Consider the following 20,907-nt stretch of genomic DNA (forward strand, 5'->3'; position numbering starts at 1 on the left):
ATAAGTACTTTAACTTTCTAAACCAAAATAAATGTAAATGAGGAAAATATTTGTTAGAAAAAGGATATTACAAGAAAAGAAGAAAAACAAAATTTCAAAAGAAAAAAAAGTTTCCACACTTCCCTTCGAACTTCAAGAATAAGTACACTAGGACCTCTCAAAACAAAACATACGCATGTATGTATGCATCTATGCATCTCCCCAGGTTAGGGGGGGGGGGGGTCAAAATCAGCTAGCCCAGAATGACCCCCCTTTAAAACTGACTAGGCCAGTCAGTTTTGACCTCCCCTTCAAACTTCAAGAATATGTACTTTAGGACATTTTAAAACAAATTATATGTATATGTGCACAGTATTTGTTGGTAAAATGAATTTTTTTTAATAAAAAACAAATCGAAACAAAAATCCCCCCCCCAGTCAAAACTGACTAGGCCAGTCAATTTTAACCTCCCCTTCAAACTTCAAGAATAAGTACTTTAGGACATTTTAAAACAATTTAGTCTCGGTACACAGACTAGACGGCAATTTCTAATGATTAGAGAGGACGCATGCGCAACCAATCACTTTTGGTTTCGCGCGTTACCAGGAAGCTTTCAGAAAGTTTCAGTGCTCATAGAAATGAATTATTCATTTGGATTACAATGTGTTGGGTGAACTTTTTTCTTTGTGATGTGTGCCTCAGAGTGTTTTGTTTCGTGAGGACGATGTCATTAGCTCGGATGAGTCAAGGTGAGAACTGATTTTTCATGATTACATTTCACGCCGGACGCTCGCCGGTTTCTATTGTTTGAAGATGGCGGATTCCGCAGCAAAAAAGGATGCGGAGTCTGCTAGTACAAGTGGTGGACAAAACATTAACAATGAAATGGTGGAAACTGTGCGTGATTTGATGGGGTCGATCATGAGTCCGCTTTTGGATAAACTGAAATCTCTGGAATCGAAATATGACGATCTTTTTTGGAAATGGTACAAGGGATACATATTGATTTCACAGAGACCCCTGTACAGAGAAAAAATCCTCAAAACTATAATTTTTCCAAAGAACAGACAACAGCAATTGATTCAGAAATTGTCGAACTTCTACAAAAAGGGGTGATAAGAAAAACAGATCACTCGGAGGATGATTTTCTGTCTCCAATTTTTGTGAGACCAAAAAAGAACAATACATGGAGATTAATTTTAAATCTGAGAGATTTGAATGAAAACATGATTTATCAGCATTTCAAAATGGAAACACTGAAGACAGCTTTGGAGCTAGTCACCAGAAATCGCTTCTTCTGTTCTTTGGATCTCAAAGATGCTCATTTTTCAGTGCCGGTAAATAAAGCATCTCAGAAATATTTGAAGTTTCTCTGGAAAGGAGAAGTATTTGTTTTCACTGCATGTCCAAACGGACTAGCACCCTGCCCACGTTTGTTCACAAAGTTACTGAAACCAGTCATGGCCCAGTTACATAGACTAGGATTTCTTTCAACAATCTTCATTGATGATACATTGCTTTTTGGAGATTCTGAAAAAGAATGTGTGCAAAATGTAAAAGAGTCATTGTCTCTTCTGGAAAAAAATAGGATTTGTTGTGCATCCGGTGAAATCTGTGTTGATACCTTCCCATAAAATAAGATATCTTGGGGTTGAAATTGATTCAGAGGACATGACAGTCACTTTAACAACAGAGAGGAAGGAAAGGATACATAAACTAGCCACTGAGCTGTTACATCAGGGGTATGCCACAGTAAGAACACTCGCAAAGTTCATTGGGCAAGTAGTGTCTGCTTTTCAGGCGGTGAAATTTGGTCCTCTCTGGTACAGATGCATGGAACAAGATAAAATTGCTGCTTTGAAGCAAAACAATAATGATTATGACTCCTCTGTGGAGTTCTCTGCTGAAGCCAAAATCGAAATGTTATGGTGGAGGGAGAATATCATGTCATCTGTTAATGATGTGGACACTGATCATGGTGACCCAGATTTCATAATGTTCACTGATGCATCAAAGAAAGGCTGGGGTTGTTCGTGTAGTCAAGGTAGAACAGGTGGACTATGGAATCAACAAGAAGCACAGCAGCACATTAATATACTGGAATTGAAAGCTGCACTGCTGTCTTTGCAAACCTTTGCTAGGGACAAAACTAACATTCATCTCAGGCTTATGATGGACAATGTTACAGCCATTGCATGTGTTGACAAAATGGGGTCTACTTCGGTAACATGCAATGCAGTTGCTAAGGAAATCTGGTCATTTTGCATTATGCGAGGCATTTGGGTTTCATCGGCATACATACCAGGGATAGACAATGTAGAAGCAGATGAAGAATCTAGAGTACACAATCTTGATACAGAATGGGCCGTGAAGACTGACATTTTAACAAGTGCTCTGGATATTCTGGGTGCTAAACCAGAAATAGATTTGTTTGCGTCAAGGATAAACAGTAAATTCCCTCAATATGTATCATTTAGACCAGATCCAGAAGCTGTAGCGGTGAATGCTTTCACTCTATCATGGTCTAATAAACGTTTTTATGCTTTTCCACCCTTTTGTGTTATTGCCAGCATGCTGCACAAAATCAACAAAGAAAAAGCGACGGGAGTTGTAGTAGTTCCAGACTGGCCCAGTCAACCGTGGTATCCAAAACTGGCAAAGATGTTGATAAACAATCCGGTGCTTGTGTCAGCAAGGGAAAATCTGCCATTCATGCCCTCAAATCTTCAGGAAAAACACAGACTGAGAAAGTCCTTAAGGTTGATCATTTGCGAAGTCTCAGGATCAGATATCGAATGTCAGGACTTTCGGCACAAGCTTCAAATATCATCTTTTCGTCATGGAGAGAGGGAACTAGGAAAGTTTACGCGTCCTATATCGCAAAATGGAAAAGTTATGCGTGCAGGAGAGGTATACATACCGTTTCGCCGACTGTGAATGATGCGATCAACTTTCTAGCAACACTGTTCAGGGCAGGACTTGGCTATAGTGCCATTTGTGCGGCCAGATCGGCTCTATCTTGTTACTTAGACATTGCAGGATGTCCTCAATTTGGTGAACACTATTTAGTGAAACGATTTGTGAAAGGTGTGTTTGAACTTCGACCCGCTTTTCCTAAATATGCGTCCACATGGAATGTGGATGTTGTGCTGGAGCATTTGGAATTGTACTATCCACATGAACAAATAACACTGAAGGAATTGTCATACAAACTTGTAATGCTTTTGGCATTGTTATCTGCTCAAAGATGCCAAACTCTTCACAGTCTGTCAGTGAATTCAATGCATCTTTCCAACTCAAAATGTGTGTTTTATTTGAATGTATTGCTAAAACATTCTTGCAAAGGAAAACACTTAGCACCGCTGGAATTTTTAGCCTTTCCACAGAATAAGGCTTTGTGTATTGTGTCTGTGCTCAAAGAATATCTTCGAAGAACTAAGGAGTTTCGGGGATGCGAAAACAAACTGCTTTTGAGTTATCAAAAACCCTACAAACCCATCAGCAAGGACACCTTGGCTCGGTGGATGAGAGACGTTCTCACACGAGCTAATGTGGACACCCAAGTATTTGGTGCACACAGCACACGGGCAGCAAGTACGTCAGCTGCAGCATCACGGGGGGTCCCCATGGATGTTATCCTCAAAGCTGCAGGTTGGAGCAGCGAGTCCACGTTTTCACGCTTCTACCACAAAGCAGCGACCGTAAATTTGGGGCAGTCTCTGTTGGACTCCTATTTCTGCAAGGCTTAGGGTGAGTTTCTATGTAATATCAAATTGTATTGGAGGTTGAGCAATATGTCACAAAGGCAATCTCTAAAAAATCATTAGAAATTGCCGTCTAGTCTGCACTGGGCGAAAAGTGGCGTTTTGTATCTTACAAAACTACTCAAAATCCCAACAAAACTTCAAGTTTCAATGGGTTTATCACATTTTGGTGTTCACGACAACGCCAGATTTTGATTGGATTTTGTTGAAGTTATCGCTGCGAAATTGCCTGGAATTTCAGCGCGTTTTGCGACGGTCAAAACATCATGTTAAACCATGTTACAGCATGTCTGTAACATGCAAAAATGTCAAGTTTTGATGGCATTAAAGCTTTGGTTTAACGCCAAGTAACATCATGTTATCGTAGACTTAACTTGCAAAACTGCTTGTTTTGGTGGTGTTACAGCTTGCTTGTAATGTGATTAACATCATGTTATTGCTGGTTTAACATGCAAAACCCCATGTTATGTTGGTGTTAAAGATTGCTCAAATGCCTATTAACTCCATGTTATGTTGGTGTTAAAGCTTGCTCAAATGCCTATTAACACCATGTTAGTTGGTGTTAGGCTTGATTATTAATGTAAAAAAACACCATGTTATGACGTTCACATAATTGTTTTCACCTGGATGGAATTTTGTGGAAAAGAAAGCATGTTGTTTGGGAATTGTGTGCGGGTTTCATGCTTGGATATTGCACTTTGCTGACTTGTCACAGGTCAATTGACATTTAACAATATTAGTTTTCAAATGCATCATCCTTCACACATTATGTAAACATCTTTAACATTAACACTTTGGTTGTAAAATTATTGCACTTTATTCAAACAGGACAAAAACAAAAATGCTGATTCACAATGTACAATAGCAAAGGACTATTTTGAGTGGAGACAGTGTTCATCCACACATAATTGGATAAGCTAAAATAAATTATTCAAATCGGTGAAGGCCACATGAAATGAAAACACACCATCAGTAAATTACTTCCCTTGTGATTAAGAGCGTCATACCCATAAAAGCCATGTAAGTTTTAGCCCATGTGAGTGTGTGTTGGGAGGGGGGGCAGATGCCCTGTGAAAACATTGGCCATAGATATATATGTGAATTACTTCCCTTGGGTATGAACATTTATGAATGATTAAATGGGTGAAAGAAGGCCATACAAAACAAGAAGAGCAAACGCTCGATCGAGTCACTTTCGCAGTTCTGAATATTATATGAGGCATCAGATGGACAGGAAGAAATTGCTATTCACAACACAATGAGTCACGTTCACATAAAATTTGAGCCCGGTCACTTTTATAGTTTCCGAGAAAAGCCCAACGTTAAGTTGTGTGTTGCCGAACAGAAAAGGCTAGTTATCTCCCTTGTTTTTCTGATAACGTTCGTAAAAGGCTACAGATGTAAATACTTTGATGTAAAGAATAATCCTACAAAGTTTCAATCACATCCGATGAACTTTGTCAAAGATATAAAATGTCTAATTTTTCCTTTGACGCTGACCTGTGACCTTGAAAAAGGTCAAAGGTCAACGAAACCATCGTTAAAGTGTAGAGGTCATTGGAGGTCACGACTAAACAAAATATGAGCCCGATCGCTTTGATAGTTTCCGAGAAAAGTCCAACGTTAAGGTGGTGTCTACGGACGGCCGGCCGGCTGGACGGCCGGCCGGACGGCCGGCCGGACAGACTAACACTGACTGATTACATAGTCACTTTTTCTCAAGTGACTCAATAAAAATCAGTAAATAACTAAATCACTTCCCTTGTGAGTAAGAACAGTCATACCAATGTTCCAACTTTTTGCTAAAAATTCGCCCACAATGTGACCTTCAAAGTTGAAAAGGGGTAACTGAACTTCATGTTTGGATGTCATGGAGTCCAACATGTCAGTAAATTTTGAAAGCCCTAGATTCATAAACATCTGAAAACTGCTCAACGTCTTTGCATCACGGCACATTAATAAAAGTAAGAGTTAGTAAGACTGGCCTAACTGCTATGGTGAGGCAGTAATCACTCGTTGATGAATTCTTTTTCTTTATTTGTTGTTTAACGTCGTTTTCAACCATTCGGTTTAAACATAAGTTTATTTTAACAAAGGTTACAATCATGACATGTATACAAAGTTCACAGAAACAGCAACAAGCTAGAAGCTTATAGTGGTGTTCCTGCATGACATTACAACATAAGGCGGTAACGGGTGAAAAATTTGTCTCAATAAACCAAATCTATTAATAACGTAATGAACGTTGCATAATGATTATAAAGAAAGACAGTAAAGGAAGGAAGGAGGGAAAGAAGATGAATAAAAGAAGAGGGATGGGTAGGAGATGTGCAGAAGTTTAAGTTGTTGTCCGGCTTGTAGAGCATTTATTCTGACTTACCCAAAGCGGCCTGAACGTTCAATGAACGAGTGTACGGTGGAAAAAATTTTCCTGTTCAAATCTAAAGAATACTGTCTGTCTCCGTTTAAAAGGTGGGGGAGGTAAATTGTGTGATTAGGGAGGGTATGTATAGTTTCTTGACGTGCCATTCACGGTTATATCGCGACGGGAAAAGGGGGAGATGGGATAGGGGAAAGGGGGAAGATGGGATAGTGCCACTTGTCAATTGTTTCTTGTTCACAAAAGCACTAATCAAAAAACTGCTCCAGGGGCTTGCAACGTAGTACAATATATGACCTTACTGGGAGAATGCAAGTTTCCAGTACAAAGGACTTAACATTTCTTACATACTGCTTGAATAAAAATCTTTACAAACATTGACTATATTCTATACAAGAAACACTGCTTAATATGTAGGTAAATGCACAACAGGTTGTGAACAGAAAATCCAAAAATGTAAGGTCTTAAAAGCGGGGAAGTTTGAAAAGGGGGGGAGGGGGGGACCTAAAATGTGGCGATCATAACAACCGGCATGGGTGGCCGAGTGGTAACGCACTTGCGCTCGGAATCAAGAGGTTGCGTGTTCGACCCTGGGTCAGGCCGCTATTTTCTCCCCCCTTTTCTAACCTAGGTGGTGGGTTCAAGTGCTAGTCTTTCGGATGAGACGAAAAACCGAGGTCTACATTGGGGGTGCACGTTAAAGATCCCACGATTGACAAAACGGTCTTTCCTGGCAAAATTGTATTCTTTCTTTATTTGGTGTTTAACGTCGTTTTCAACCACGAAGGTTATATCGCGACGGGCAAAATTATATAGGCATAGCTAAAAATGTCCACCAAATACCCGTGTGACTTGGAATAATAGGCCGTGAAAAGTAGGATATGCGCCGAAATAGCTGCGATCTGCTGGCCGATGTGAATGCGTGATGTATTGTGTAAAAAAATTCCATCTCACACGACATAAATAAATCCCTGCGCCTTGAATATGTGCGCGATATAAATTGCATAAAAAAAAATCGAAACAAAATCCCTGCGCTTAGAACTGTACCCACGGAATACGCGTGATATAACTATAAGCCTCATATTGATTGATTGATTGATAATTTATCTAACAAAGTTCATTCTGAAATCTTCAGCGTTTGATTATGGAGAGACTAAATCCTCAGTTCAGATGTGGTCTTAACTCCTTGTCTCCTAGGTACGGATATATCCGTACCCACTCATATGGCTCTATCTGACCAGGTATGGATATATATCCGTACACACAGTCACTATGTACATTGCATCTGTTCTCATTCGGCACATATCCGCATCCTGCTTAGACGGTTAGCTTCAGTCGCTTCCTGTAACGTTGATCTAACGCCAGCATTCTAGCCTGTTGATACACAGTTTCTACAATTCTGAGTGACCTGCTGCAGCACAGCTGGTCTCGGCTTAAAAAATCTTGGTCAACATAGATGGGGTACAAAGTGTTATAAAATAAAGCGTCCTTCCAAAGTCGATGACAGGTCCCCAGAGTATTCACAAAATTATATGGTACTGGAAGCCTTGCATGGCGACGAAAAAGATGTCCACGCCTACATGAAGAAGTATCCTTCACGGCTTCAGCGGAAACAGTCGGCTGGGGATGAGGACTAATGGTGAACCTATGTAAAAAATATAGACAAGAACAAAAATATGTCAATGGGAAAACAAAGAAAGAAGTAGAGAAGGACCTCCCCACCTTAACACAGTGAAAATGAAAAACACATGTGAATGTACTTATGTTTTAAATTCCCCCCCCCCCCCTCCAATTAAGACCAATTATCCAAGATATTTTTCAGTCCTCAAAGGAGAATTTCACTGTTCTCACGGAACCCTCAAGAAAACTGAGCTGTGCTAATATATTATATAACTGCAAACATCCCTCAAATTCAATATTGCAAGCCACTATACATTCCTCATAAAGGCACATTCCTTCATGCTCACGTGTGAAAACTAACATAAGTTTACAAGTGTGTATCTATTTATAATAATAATAATAATAATAATAACGGGCATTTATAAAGCGCCTTATCAGAAGTTCAAAGCGCGTGACAATACATGTATAAAAAATTCATACAATCACTGTCAGATTCAAACAACACATCATGCACATCTCACATCCCCAGACTCTATGCTAAGGCCAACAAAACAAAATAGTCTGTTTACGGTATCCCAACCGACCCCACCTGTATCTGTTCCTTGCTGTTCTCCAAGAGACACCATGGTGCAGCAAGCTGAAGGGTGTCCTGTCGTATTTCCTCGAAGTTGTAGTAGGCAACCAGGTCAGGAGCAGGAGGTGGGGGCCGACTGACCTGCAGCAGAATTCAAATCAATTAGTCAAGTCACTATGACATATCTTTATTGTTATCGCCACACCAACCCTAAATTTTTCCTTCCATACTGTACAGGGTCCCCACTGGTTTTTAGAAACAAAATTCCATGACTTTTCCATGACTTTCCATGAGCCTCAATAACATTTTCCATGACTAGATCCACAGGTCGCCATTTCCGAACACGCAAACTTTTTACGTCTTGTCACTGCCAGTTTTGACACTGGCTTGCTTTGCACTGAATTTGAGTAAGTTTCTACGCAGTGTCTCTTCGACAAGCAAGTCAAGCATTTGCTACGCAGTCAGATTATCGGTAATGTTTGCTGGTCCTGTCATTTCACTAAACTGGACCAGCCACTGTTTGTATCCATCTGCACTTTCGTAAATTCCGTTTCGTAACCGTCACTGTGACTTGACGAACTGTCATTTTTTTCACCGCGATACACAGTTCATTGCGAAGATCTTCCTCGGTAATTCGTTCCAATTCCGCATACTTTTTGTTGTCAAGAAACAACTCAAAAGAAAGTTTCAAACTCATCATCCTCCATCTTGCTTGTCGAAGCGCTAAAGTACTTTATCGATGCAAAAACAAAAGCAGAAAACTTCGACGAAACCGACTCAAATGCAGCGCAGACGACACGACGAGATAACGGAAGGAAGTGAGCCTCGCTTTGGCTCAAGTGCCATTAAAAATACCGTTATTCTCGTATGCAAATACGAACGAGAAGTTGGTCATACGAACAAGCCTTGTGCTGGAGACGCAAATCGCGGGGGGGGGGGGGGGGGGGTGTGGAATGGCTGGGCAACGAAAATCGCCGCTGGCGTGCTAAAGGTTAATTTTTCTTTCTTTCTTATTTTTTTTAAATTCCATGACTTTCCATGACTTGAATTGAAATTCCATGACTTTCCAGGCCTGGAAAATTAAAAATCAAATTCCATGACTTTCCAGGTTTTCCATGACCTGTACGAACCCTGCTGTATTTGTTATCCTGAGAGAGAAAAATCCATGTTGCAGACTCAACTGGAAAAATTCCCTTCTCCATCATCTAGTGGACAGAGCTCACATGATTTCAAACAAATCTTTTTTTAAAGTCACATACTTTGTGCGACAGTGTTAGTTTACTGCAACTGTAATTTATAAATAGCAAATTAATAAATATCACTTATCACTATCAGATAATCAGCTAAATGCCTGGCAGATGACCCTCATTCAAAGTGAGTCGTGGCTAAACCACGAAACTAGAAAAACAGGTTATACAGTGGAACACCCCTTTTAAGACCTCCAATAATCTGAGAAAATTCAGTCTTAACAAGAAGAGCAAACGCTCGATCGAGTCACTTTCGCAGTTCTGAATATTATATGAGGCATCAGATGGACAGGAAGAAATTGCTATTCACAACACAATGAGTCACATTCACATAAAATTTGAGCCCGGTCACTTTTATAGTTTCCGAGAAAAGCCCAACGTTAAGTTGTGTGTTGAACAGAAAAGGCTAGTTATCTCCCTTGTTTTTCTGATAACGTTCGTAAAAGGCTACAGATGTAAATACTTTGATGTAAAGAATAATCCTACAAAGTTTCAATCACATCCGATGAACTTTGTCAAAGATATAAAATGTCTAATTTTTCCTTTGACGCTGACATGTGACCTTGAAAAAGGTCAAAGGTCAACGAAACCATCGTTAAAGTGTAGAGGTCATTGGAGGTCACGACTAAACAAAATATGAGCCCGATCGCTTTGATAGTTTCCGAGAAAAGTCCAACGTTAAGGTGGTGTCTACGGACGGCCGGCCGGCCGGACAGACTAACACTGACCGATTACATAGAGTCACTTTTTCTCAAGTGACTCAAAAAGGAGGGAGTCTTAAAATGCGGGTAAATTTACAGAGGTCATGAACAGAAAGTCTGAGAAAACAAGGTCTTTAAAAGGAGGGAGTCTTAAATTGGGGGGTCTTAACAGGGGGGTTCCACTGTACCACAATATAAATCTCACACTGACAGCGGACAAAAACTGAGAAAACACCCAGTATACATCGGTACTCACAAAACAGTTACAAGTAGCATCTCCAGGAGCCGAAATCCCAAGCCCTTGATATCTGCACGTTTAGCATCTTGTACCTGGAATAGTATGAAGATAACATGTCATTGTCACCGTCAGAAAATCACTACCGGGTATATCAAAATTATCAATATCATATGATTACTTACTAAAATAACTTTATGAAGTGATCTAGCACTGTCAATGGCAATAGTATCATGACAGTTTGACAGTGAGATTACGATTAATCATCCTCATTAACAAATAACATAGATCAGTTCTAATGTAGTACCTGTTTGTAGTGAACTCACCAGCAGGAGTATTGCATGTATTAATTGCGCATTACTGAATCCATGCACCCACATAGTCTCTTACTAATTTGCAAAACCATAAATATAATGACTTCAAACCTCTGATGAATTACATAACTCATTTATGAAGAGTAGTTAATACTAATAGTTGTAGTACAAACCCAAGTTTGTGTGCGTGTTTGTATGTGTGGGTGGGGGTGTCGAGGGGTGGGGGGGGGGGGGGGTGGGGGGGGACGGTTACCGATGGTTCACCCACAAAAATGTACACTTACTAAGTAACACTTAAAGTAACTATTTTCAAAGCTTCTTGCTTACCTTGGAATAGTGTCAAGCAGCTTATGTTGTGTCTAGATCAGCCATCAGATCTTCACACTCAGCGGGGTCAGCCTGCACATGCTGCAAACTGGACATGCCTGCAATTCTTGAGTAACCAATCTGTTGTTGCGGAGACAACGGAACCATGCTCAAGTCAGGTCCAACTGAAATAAAAGCATATTGTTAGCTGATAAATGATTTGGTCAAGCAAAACCATGCGGTATTTTTTTAATAAAATATTTAAATTTAGGCAAGCGATTCACAGAGCGCAGCGCGCTGTGCAGCGCGGCAATTCGTTAAATTTATGTATACCTCGCTGATGCAAAAATAATGTACTTATTAACTATTTAGCATTTAGCTGGTCATTCAAACCATAGCTTGTTTAAAGCTAGTAGTAGCAGTAGTATTTAGTACTAGTAGTAATGATTTAGTAAAATACTACTATAGTAGAACTCGAACTCCTATTGCTAGTAAATTACTAATTAGTGCACACAAGAACAACCATGGCAGTTGGCAATGGCACTGGCAGAATACAATCAAATATCATTATTAGTCTCACCATGGGTTGACGTCCCATCAAAATGAATCACTGAATGAATTAGGGACTGAATCAAACTTCAGAGACATCATTACAATTTTTCACAAAGACTGATTTTCAGCAAACAGCCATGTTTACCTGTACAAATGTATCAGTGCTATCACTATGACTATGAGTATGACAGTGTGGTAACTGGTAAGCTTAGTATTTGGTTCGAGCACAGGCGAAAGGTATCGTCCACTGGACCACCAGACTACTTTCATACCCATAGAAAGTTGTGGTCCAGTGAAGGATACCTTCCGCCTGTGGTTCGAGACAGAGACAAAGTTGAAACTTAATTCGAGAAGCCAAACGGCTGACGAATACTTACTTACGTATTTTGAGCAAAACCCACACACGTCGACCACAAGTTGATGTCTGCTGGAGTACGTAGTCATAAAAACGTCCATAAAGCTTGGTTTTGAAACGTTTCTTAGCACGAGTTAGATTTATCCGCCATTTTTGATAGCACTGATTTTACTGCACATTGCGCATGCGCGGTCTGCGCGACTTTACCAAACTATCGCCGGCACAGGCCACTGGCACTGATCTAAAAAGAGAGACTGACAAGTACAGGCACCTTATGGTGACTGATAACCCGACAGGCACAACCATGCTGTTGTTGTACGTTGTTGTGTTTTGTAGTTGTTTCAAGTTCAGATGATGAGGCCGTGTGCCAAAAGCAACTAATTAAAAGTGTGTGTGTGTGTAAAGCCGAGCGGTGGTAGCTTCACTTATAGCTCCTAGTGAATATGGACCGGCTCCTAATATGGACCACCTCCTGTTCTGAAAAACTAACGGCGCTTGAGCGCTCAAAAAATTTTGTTCGCTGTATTGCAGAAACACAAATCTCAAAACCGTTAGGCTTTTTCTCTTGTTTTCACTCAGTTTGGCAGCGTTCACTCTAAACGGCTTTGCCGCGCCGAAAACGGACTCCGGGGTTTCTGTCCACAGACAAAGCTTTTAACACACAAAAAATGCTATATATGACAGCTAAGACCGCATTTGTTACATTTTAGCAGGGTTGACCCCGAGTTTTTACCGTGCAAACAAAAAATATTAGCAAGATGTCAAAGTATGTGCGAGTCCCCTAATATGGACCACCTTCAACAAATCGAGAAAAAAAAGCTAAAAGCTATTTTCAATAATTCATTAAGAAGCTTGCTGGAAATAACCTATAACTAGTCCTCGAGATTTAAAAAATAAAAGTCTTCTTTTCGTGGAAGTTGATAATTTCACTTATTTTCACTCTGTTTTTGATAAGCTTCTTTAGTTTCCTGGTGTGCTTCAAATAATGCTCTCATCAACCCGAAACAGATCAATCTAAAGCATATTTGAATTAGACTGACTTGTACACTAAGTTGTATCATGTTATTTTGAAGTATAGGGGGCTTTTTACAGTGATTTGTGAAGGCCGCTTCACTGATCCATATTAGGCGCCCAGGCTCCTATTATGGACCATTTGTGATTTTGTCTGTATTTAATTTTTGTTGAATGTTTATCAAAGCTATTTCACTCTAATTAGGCCTAACGGTTAACCTAAGAGAAAAGGACTACCAAACACAAAATAAAACTTCTTCGCAAGAAAACAAACTAGTTATCAGCATGAAACAAAAAGTGGTCCATATTAGGAGCCCTTCCTAACTGTCTGTGTCTGCGTCGAAGATGTTACCGTGAATGTGTTTTTAAAAGACATTTGACAGGACGGCATTCAAACCACACGCACCAGACACGAACCGACGAACAAAATACTTCTGACAACAAAATGTAAAATCAATTAACAAGAGTGTAGTAAGATTCCAAATTGTATTCAGACCAAAACAACAATCATAAAAATATACATGGGTTCTTTCATATGTGTGTGTGTGTATGTGTGCGTGTGTGTGTGTGTGTTGATGATGATAACTAGTTTTAACGTCCTCTTAGAACTGCAACTTGCTTTAGGACAGGTAGAGTTAATATGCTTGTGGGGACAAGACACCGAACAAACATGCAACCAGAGAACACATATATGATCGTGTTATAATCAATATATCTGGAAGTCTGTTGCGATATTTCAAAATGGGGATGGAAGTGAAGATTGTGTACGCGGAATATGGTTGGACTGGAGCGGTTTTGTAGGCTTATTTTTTTAATTTTTGTTATGTGGGATATTGTTATATTTTTGGCTGAATAGGTAAGTAAATAGATAACTGGAAAAATAATACAATGAAGAAGAAAAAGCTCGGTGTGAGGAACGGAGATCAGGGTTTTTTAAAACAGATATCCTATTTCAGCCTTCTACTATTGAGAGACACAGGGTGTATGCTAGCTTCCATTGAAGCGTGCAATGTTTATCTAAAAAAAAACTCATGGGGTTTCAGGTTATGTTCGTTGACAAGGGTGTGTAGGTTGCAGAAATCTTGCTGGAGTGATTGGCAGCGGTCAAAGAGGTGTAACAAAGATATAAACTGTCCACATTCACAGAGACGGGGAAAGCCCTCTTTTGCTTCTCTGTCAGCCATATCCTTGCCTCTGATCCATGTGTGTGAGGGGAAGTACGTAGCCTAAGGGTCAGTTCTGTTCAAGAGGCAATGATCTGGTGACAGAGGAACAATATTTCCGTCTGAAGCTCTTCCCGGTTTCTGGAACCATTTTGAAGAGCAGTTATGCTGGTTTTGAGTCGGAGAGAATCACGACTCTTGTTGGAGGTCGAGGGGGGTCATTGATATAGTGGCATGCTCTTAAGATGACGTAGCCAGCATTTCTGCAGTGAAAATGGACACATCCTTGTTGAGTTTAATTTTTGTTTAAACTTATTTTGAGGTCAGGAATGACAAAAGCACAGTCAGCTTGGTCATCATTTTTTTGGAGCCGTCAGTAAATATTTGTAGGTGATCTTTGTTATTCAGTTTGAGATTATTTCTTTTACTATTGATGAGACAAGTACAGGGTTATCTTTTTTTGTTACACCCAGATCATGATCAGGGATGATAATGGGGGATTCCATGAACCAAAATGGGAAGGGGTGAATGGGAATGTGGGCCATCCTACCTGGGTTTACCCCCACTTTCTTGAAATATCGGTTGAACATATAGTCTGCTAGTGGGATCGTTGCTTCGTGTATTTTGGGTGTTTTTCTTTTTACATTTAGTCAAGTTTTGACTAAATGTTTTAACATCGAGGGGGAATCGAAACGAGGGTCGTGGTGTATGTGTGTGCGTGTGTGCGTGCGTGTAGAGCGATTCAGACCAAACTACTGGACCGATCTTTATGAAATTTGACATGAGAGTTCCTGGGTATGATATCCCCGAACGTTTTTTTCATTTTTTGGATTAATGTCTTTGATGACGTCATATCCGGCTTTTCGTGAAAGTTGAGGCGGCACTGTCACGCTCTCATTTTTCAACCAAATTGGTTGAAATTTTGGTCAAGTAGTCTTCGACGAAGCCCGGACTTCGGTATTGCATTTCAGCTTGATGGCTTAAAAATTAGTTAATGACTTTGGTCATTAAAAATCTGAAAATTGTAAAAAAAATTATTTTTTTCTAAAACGATCCAAATTTACGTTCATCTTATTCTCCATCATTTGCTGATATAAATACGTTATATTCTGATTAAAAACAAGCTCTGAAAATTAAATATATAAAAATTATTATCAAAATTAAATTTTTGAAATCAATTTAAAAACACTTTCATCTTATTCCTTGTCGGTTCCTGATTCCAAAAACATATAGATATGATATGTTTGGATTAAAAACACGCTCAGAAAGTTAAAACAAAGAGAGGTACAGAAAAGCGTGCTATCCTTCTTAGCGCAGCTACTACCCCGCTCTTCTTGTCAATTTCACTGCCTATGCCGTGAGCGGTGGACTGACGATGCTACGAGTATACGGTCTTGCTGCGTTGCATTTCTTCAGTTTCATTCTGATTCTGTGAGTTCGACAGCTACTTGACTAAATATTGTATTTTCGCCTTACGCGACTTTTTAGGTTTTGGTAAGAGGCCGAGGTTATTGTGTCGAACTCAGCAGTGAGCTCTTCGTTCACAGCATTGTCAAAAGTACTTGCTCTTGATACGTACTGGGCCGACTTTAGTCTTCTTTCTTCATCGAGGGGCAGCCAGCCAGCCTCTTGATACACTAGTTTGTTTATGGAGTCTTTTGGGAGATCAAAGATGAGTTAGAGTGCAGCCATTTCGGCTCTTAGGCACAATAATAGCAAACTAAAGAAGGGGAAGGGAAACGAAAGGGAGGGTAAAAACCACGCACTTCTTTACTCAAACTTCATAAAACCGACTGTAAAACTAACACCGTCTATTCTCCTTTCTCAATCATTATCAAAATCGATCCTAAAACAAAACAAGTCGTGTAAGGCGAAAATACAACATTTAGTCAAGCTGTCGAACTCACAGAATGAAACTGACCGCAATGCAATTTTTCAGCAAGACCGTATACTCGTAGCATCGTCAGTCCACCGCTCGTGGCAAAGGCAGTGGAATTGACAAGAAGAGCGGGGTAGTAGTTGCGCTGAGAAGGATGGCACGCTTTTCTGTACCTCTCTTCGTTTTAACTTTCTGAGCGTGTTTTTAATCCAAACATATCATATCTATATTTTTTGGGAATCAGGAACCGACAAGGAATAAGATGAAAGTGTTTTTAAATTGATTTCGAAAATTTAATTTTGATAAAAAAAATATATTTTTATTTATATGTTTTTGGAATCAGAAAATGATGACAGTGATGTACATTTTTCTAGCAGCCTTTAGGACAATTGTCCTGAAGACTGAAAATCAATAGGACACAGTGTCCTGAGATTGCAATTTCAATAGGACAAAAACACGACTCGTAAAACCGCATTTAAAAAGATTTTTCAGTTTAAATTCTTCCACCTTCCGCGACTGTCATGACTAGATACTCAAAGGATTGAATCACATTTCAAAGTTATTTGAACAGTTGTGGGTTTTTTTCACTGCCCATCTGTCGACAATGTTTTTCAGGTAGGCATCTGACCGTTCTGCGGGTCCCTCAAGTTTTGCTTTCAGGATCATGTCCTGGGTTTTGACACACAATCGGTTTCTTCGAGCCGTGCACACCAAGTTCTGTGCACTGAATCCTCTCTCAATGATTTATTGCTGAGCCAATGAATGCACTCGAGGCACCATATGGGTTCGGTTTTCTTTTTTTCTTCTTGATCCAACTTGAGGATAAATTAATTCAAAGAATCAGATCCCATATGGTGCCTCGTTCACTCAACAAACTGGTCACACGCAGTGCATACTTTCGCTTGGCAAAACCGAAACCAGCTTTCCTCACGCAGTGTTTACTTTCGCTTGGCAAAACCGAAACAAGCTTTCCTCTTGAAAATTGAACAGTCCGCATGTCCGCTTCATTGTCAAAAACGATCGGACCCTTGACCACTTCTTCTGTAGGTTAATCGGACCTGTGTCCTGCTGGGGTTAAAGCTATAGGTCCTGGGGAAATTGGATTGGTCAGAGACCGGAGACCGACTAAAATGTACATCACTGTGATGAAGAATAAGATGAACGTACATTTGGATCGTTTTATACATTTTTTTTCTACAATTTTTAGATTTTTAATGACCAAAGTCATTAATTAATTTTTAAGCCACCAAGCTGAAATGCAATACCGAGGTCCGGCCTTTGTCGAAGATTGCTTGACTAAAATTTCAATTAATTTGATTGAAAAATGAGGGTGTGACAGTGCCGCCTCAACTTTTACAAAAAGCCGGATATGACGTCATCAAAGGTATTTATCGAAAAAAAAAAAATGACCGGGGATATCATACCCAGGAACTCTCATGTAAAATTTCATAAAGATCGGTTCAGTAGTTTGGTCTGAATCGCTCTACATACACACATGCACACGCACACACACACACACACACACACACACACACACACACACACCACGACACTCGTCTCGATTCCCCCTCTATGTTAAAACATTTAGTCAAAACTTGACTAAATGTAAAGAGACAGTATGTATTGTGGTTCCGATAGCTCTTAGTCTCATAGTTCTCACCATGTCTGTATAGTGTATGTATTAGTTACTGTGACACCAAATTGTCTTACCCATGTATGTATGATGCTACGCGCCAGTGATGTATGAATGCTATTTATTTTTGTTTTTATCACACAGCAAGCTGCTTTCCTCGTGTATTTTTTATGTTCATTCATGTATTGTACACTTGGCAATAAATTATCTATCTATCTCATCTAAACACGAGCTAAGTAAAACATTATCAGAAAAGGTAGAGCAAGAGAAATCCCAAAACTCAAATTCGAGTCACTGCAGTTCGTACTGTACAAGTTGAGAAAGTTGCAAGTCCAGTCAGTAGCCACCATCTCGGACGGATGTTTCGGGGAGGGGGGGGGGGGAGTAGAACAAATGCCTATCTGTGGTCCTTCGCCGCTTCGAATTCCTTACAGGTCCCACACACATGGGAAAACGATTAACTCGGCCAGTACCCCAGCAAAGGAATATAGAAGAAAACTAAAATCTGACCGCGCTAAATAGTCAGGTTAGAATGACCTACTTTCTCTGCTCAACGCACGGGCAATGCAGTCTCTCGTGTACACTGTACTGTGACAAGGCTCATAATTATAGAGAAAATAAGAGATACCCCCAAAAATGTTTGTGCACTGCACTTTTTTTCACATTTATTAACTGATGATCAGTGTGTGTATGTGTGTGTTCAGTTGTGTGTGCGTGTGTGTGTGTCAGTTCAAGGGGTGTGTGTGTGTGTCACTGTGTGCCTGTCAGTGTGTGTGTGTGTGACGGTCAGTCAGTGTGTGCCCGTGTGTGTGTGTGTGTGTGTGTGTGTGTGTGTGACGGTCAGTCAGTGTCAGTCACAGTGTGTGTGTGTGTGTGTGTGTGTGTGTGCATGTGTGTGCATGTGTGTGTGCCGTGTGCAGTGACAGTGTGAATGTGTGTGTGTGTATGATGTATGTGCAGTGTGTGTATGTGTGTGTGTGTGTGTGACCGTGCTGAGAGAGAAACTAGAGAGAGAGAGAGAGGGAGCCAATAATCGTCTGATTCTGCAGGTTCGGCACCAGGCTGATGAAAACGCAGAATAATCCATCAAAACAACACTCTAACATCAAGTTTTAGAAACCAGAAAAACTTATCGAAACTCCATAGGTTTCGTGGTGTTTTGCGCACTGCTGAAACGCGTTTAACACGACGTGAAACGTCCAAAACGCAGACACCCAAACTCGATGTTTCACTGTGTTTTGCAGCCCGCTAAAATCTCAGGGATTTTATTGCGTTACGGCAGTTTTTCTAACTTGATGTGAATCGCACAGGTATAATGCCACAAAATTCAGTTGATTAACTTCATGTTTCATGTTATATGCCACGTTATAGTGCCAAAACGTGACTTTTCGCCCAGTGCTGTGTACCGAGACTAAATTGAAAGGACAGACGAGGCTTACCTGGTAAGGTGAAGGCCGGACCTGATTTAGTAGAGGTACACAGACTGCGACGGCTGTTTTAATCCCACCCTTAAGTGAGACTGTAATCCCCTCTGCATTTGGGATAAAATTAGGGCACTAAATTATTTGAAAACATGTGTTTGACTTTGTAACATATTGTTATCTGAAAGGTGATTGGTTGCGCATGCGTCCTCTCTAATCATTAGAACAGCCGTCGCCGTCTGTGTACCTCCACTAAATCAGGTCCAGCCTTCACCTTACCAGGTAAGCCTCGTCTGTCCTTTCAAATTATATGTATATGTGCACAGTATTTGTTGGAAAAATGATTTTTTTTTTAATAAAAAAAATCGTAAAAAAAAATTTCTTAAACAAAAAAAAATTAAATAAAAAGTTTCGACGCTTCCCTTCAAACTTCAAGAATAAATACACTAGAACCTTTTAAAACGAAATATAAACATATATGTATGCATCTATGCATCCCCACAAGTTTGGGTGAGGGCAGTCAAAATCAGCTAGCCCCCCAGTCAAAACTGATTAGGCCAGTCAATTTTGACCTCCCCTTCAAACTTCAAGAATAAGTACTTTACGACCTTTTAAAACAAATTATATTGTATATGTGCACAGTATTTGTTGAAAAAATATTGACTGCCCCCCCCCCCCCCCCCCCAAACATGTGGGGATGCATAGATGCATACATATATGCGTATATTTTCGTTTTAAAAGGGTCTAGTGTATTTATTCTTGAAGTTTGAAGGGAGGCGTCGAAACTTTTTTGTATTTTATTTTTTTTTTAGAAAGTTTTTTTCGATTTCTTTTCGATTTAAAAACAATCATTTTTCCAACAAATACTGTGCACATATACAAATGATTTGTTTTAAAAGGTCCTAAAGTACTTATTCTTGAAGTTTGAAGGGGAGGTCAATATTGACTGGCCTAGTCAGTGTTGACCGGGGGGGTCATTCTGGGCTAGCTGATTTTGACAGGGAGGTCATTTGTGGGGATGCATAAATGCATACATATATGCGTACATTTCGTTTTAAAAGGTCCTCGTGTATTTATTCTTGAAGTTTGGGGGGGGGGGGTCATTCTGGGCTAGCTGATTTTTAGAATGACTGCCCCCCCCCCCCTCCCCAAACTTGTTGAGATACATAGATGCATACGATATATGCATACATTTCGTCATCTGAAGTCCTAATGTACTTATTCTTGAAGTTTGAAGGGAAGCGTCGAAACTTTTTAAAAATTTTTTTTTTAAATAAAGTTAGTTTTTTTTCCGATTTGGTTTTTTTTCAGTATCATTTTTACAACAAACATTGTCTACATTTACATTTAATTCGTTTTAAAATGTCTTAAAGTACTTAATCTTGAAGTTTGAAGGGGGGGCCTAGTCAGTTTTGACCGGGGGATCATTCTAGGCAAGCTGATTTTGACCGGGAGGTCATTCTGGGCTAGCCCAGAATGACCCTCCCCAAACTTGTGGAGATGCATAGATGCATTCATTTATGCGTACATTTCGTTTTAAAAGATCTTTGTGTACTTATTTTTGAAGTTTCAAAGGAAGTGTCAACACTTTTTTTTTCTTTTTTTAGATTTAAAAAAAAAAAAAATTTTAGATCATTTTTCCAACAGATTTTGTGCACACATACATATATTTCGCTTTAAAAGGTCCTAACGTACTTCTTCTTAAAGTTTGAAGGGGGGGTCAAAACTGACTGGGGTGGGGGTCAAAATTGGCTAGCCCAGAATGACCTCTCG

General features: G+C 39.9%; 1 long non-coding RNA gene across 2 annotated transcripts; it reads right to left on the reverse strand.

The window, feature by feature from the left end:
* Positions 1-7,329: 7,329 nt before the first annotated feature.
* LOC138957638 (uncharacterized) lies at positions 7,330-12,204 on the reverse strand. 2 transcript variants are annotated; one of them, XR_011453109.1, is made up of 5 exons: positions 12,054-12,204; positions 11,142-11,305; positions 10,522-10,595; positions 8,333-8,458; positions 7,330-7,768 (listed from the first exon to the last, which is right to left on the reverse strand). It is a non-coding gene; the product is annotated as an uncharacterized lncRNA (long non-coding RNA). The 2 variants fall into 2 exon arrangements; XR_011453110.1 differs by having other exon boundaries at positions 12,050-12,197.
* Between the last annotated feature and the right edge of the window lie 8,703 nt (positions 12,205-20,907).

The sequence above is a fragment of the Littorina saxatilis genome, unplaced genomic scaffold, assembly GCF_037325665.1.
Source record: "Littorina saxatilis isolate snail1 unplaced genomic scaffold, US_GU_Lsax_2.0 scaffold_433, whole genome shotgun sequence".
Lineage (NCBI taxonomy): Eukaryota > Metazoa > Mollusca > Gastropoda > Littorinimorpha > Littorinidae > Littorina > Littorina saxatilis.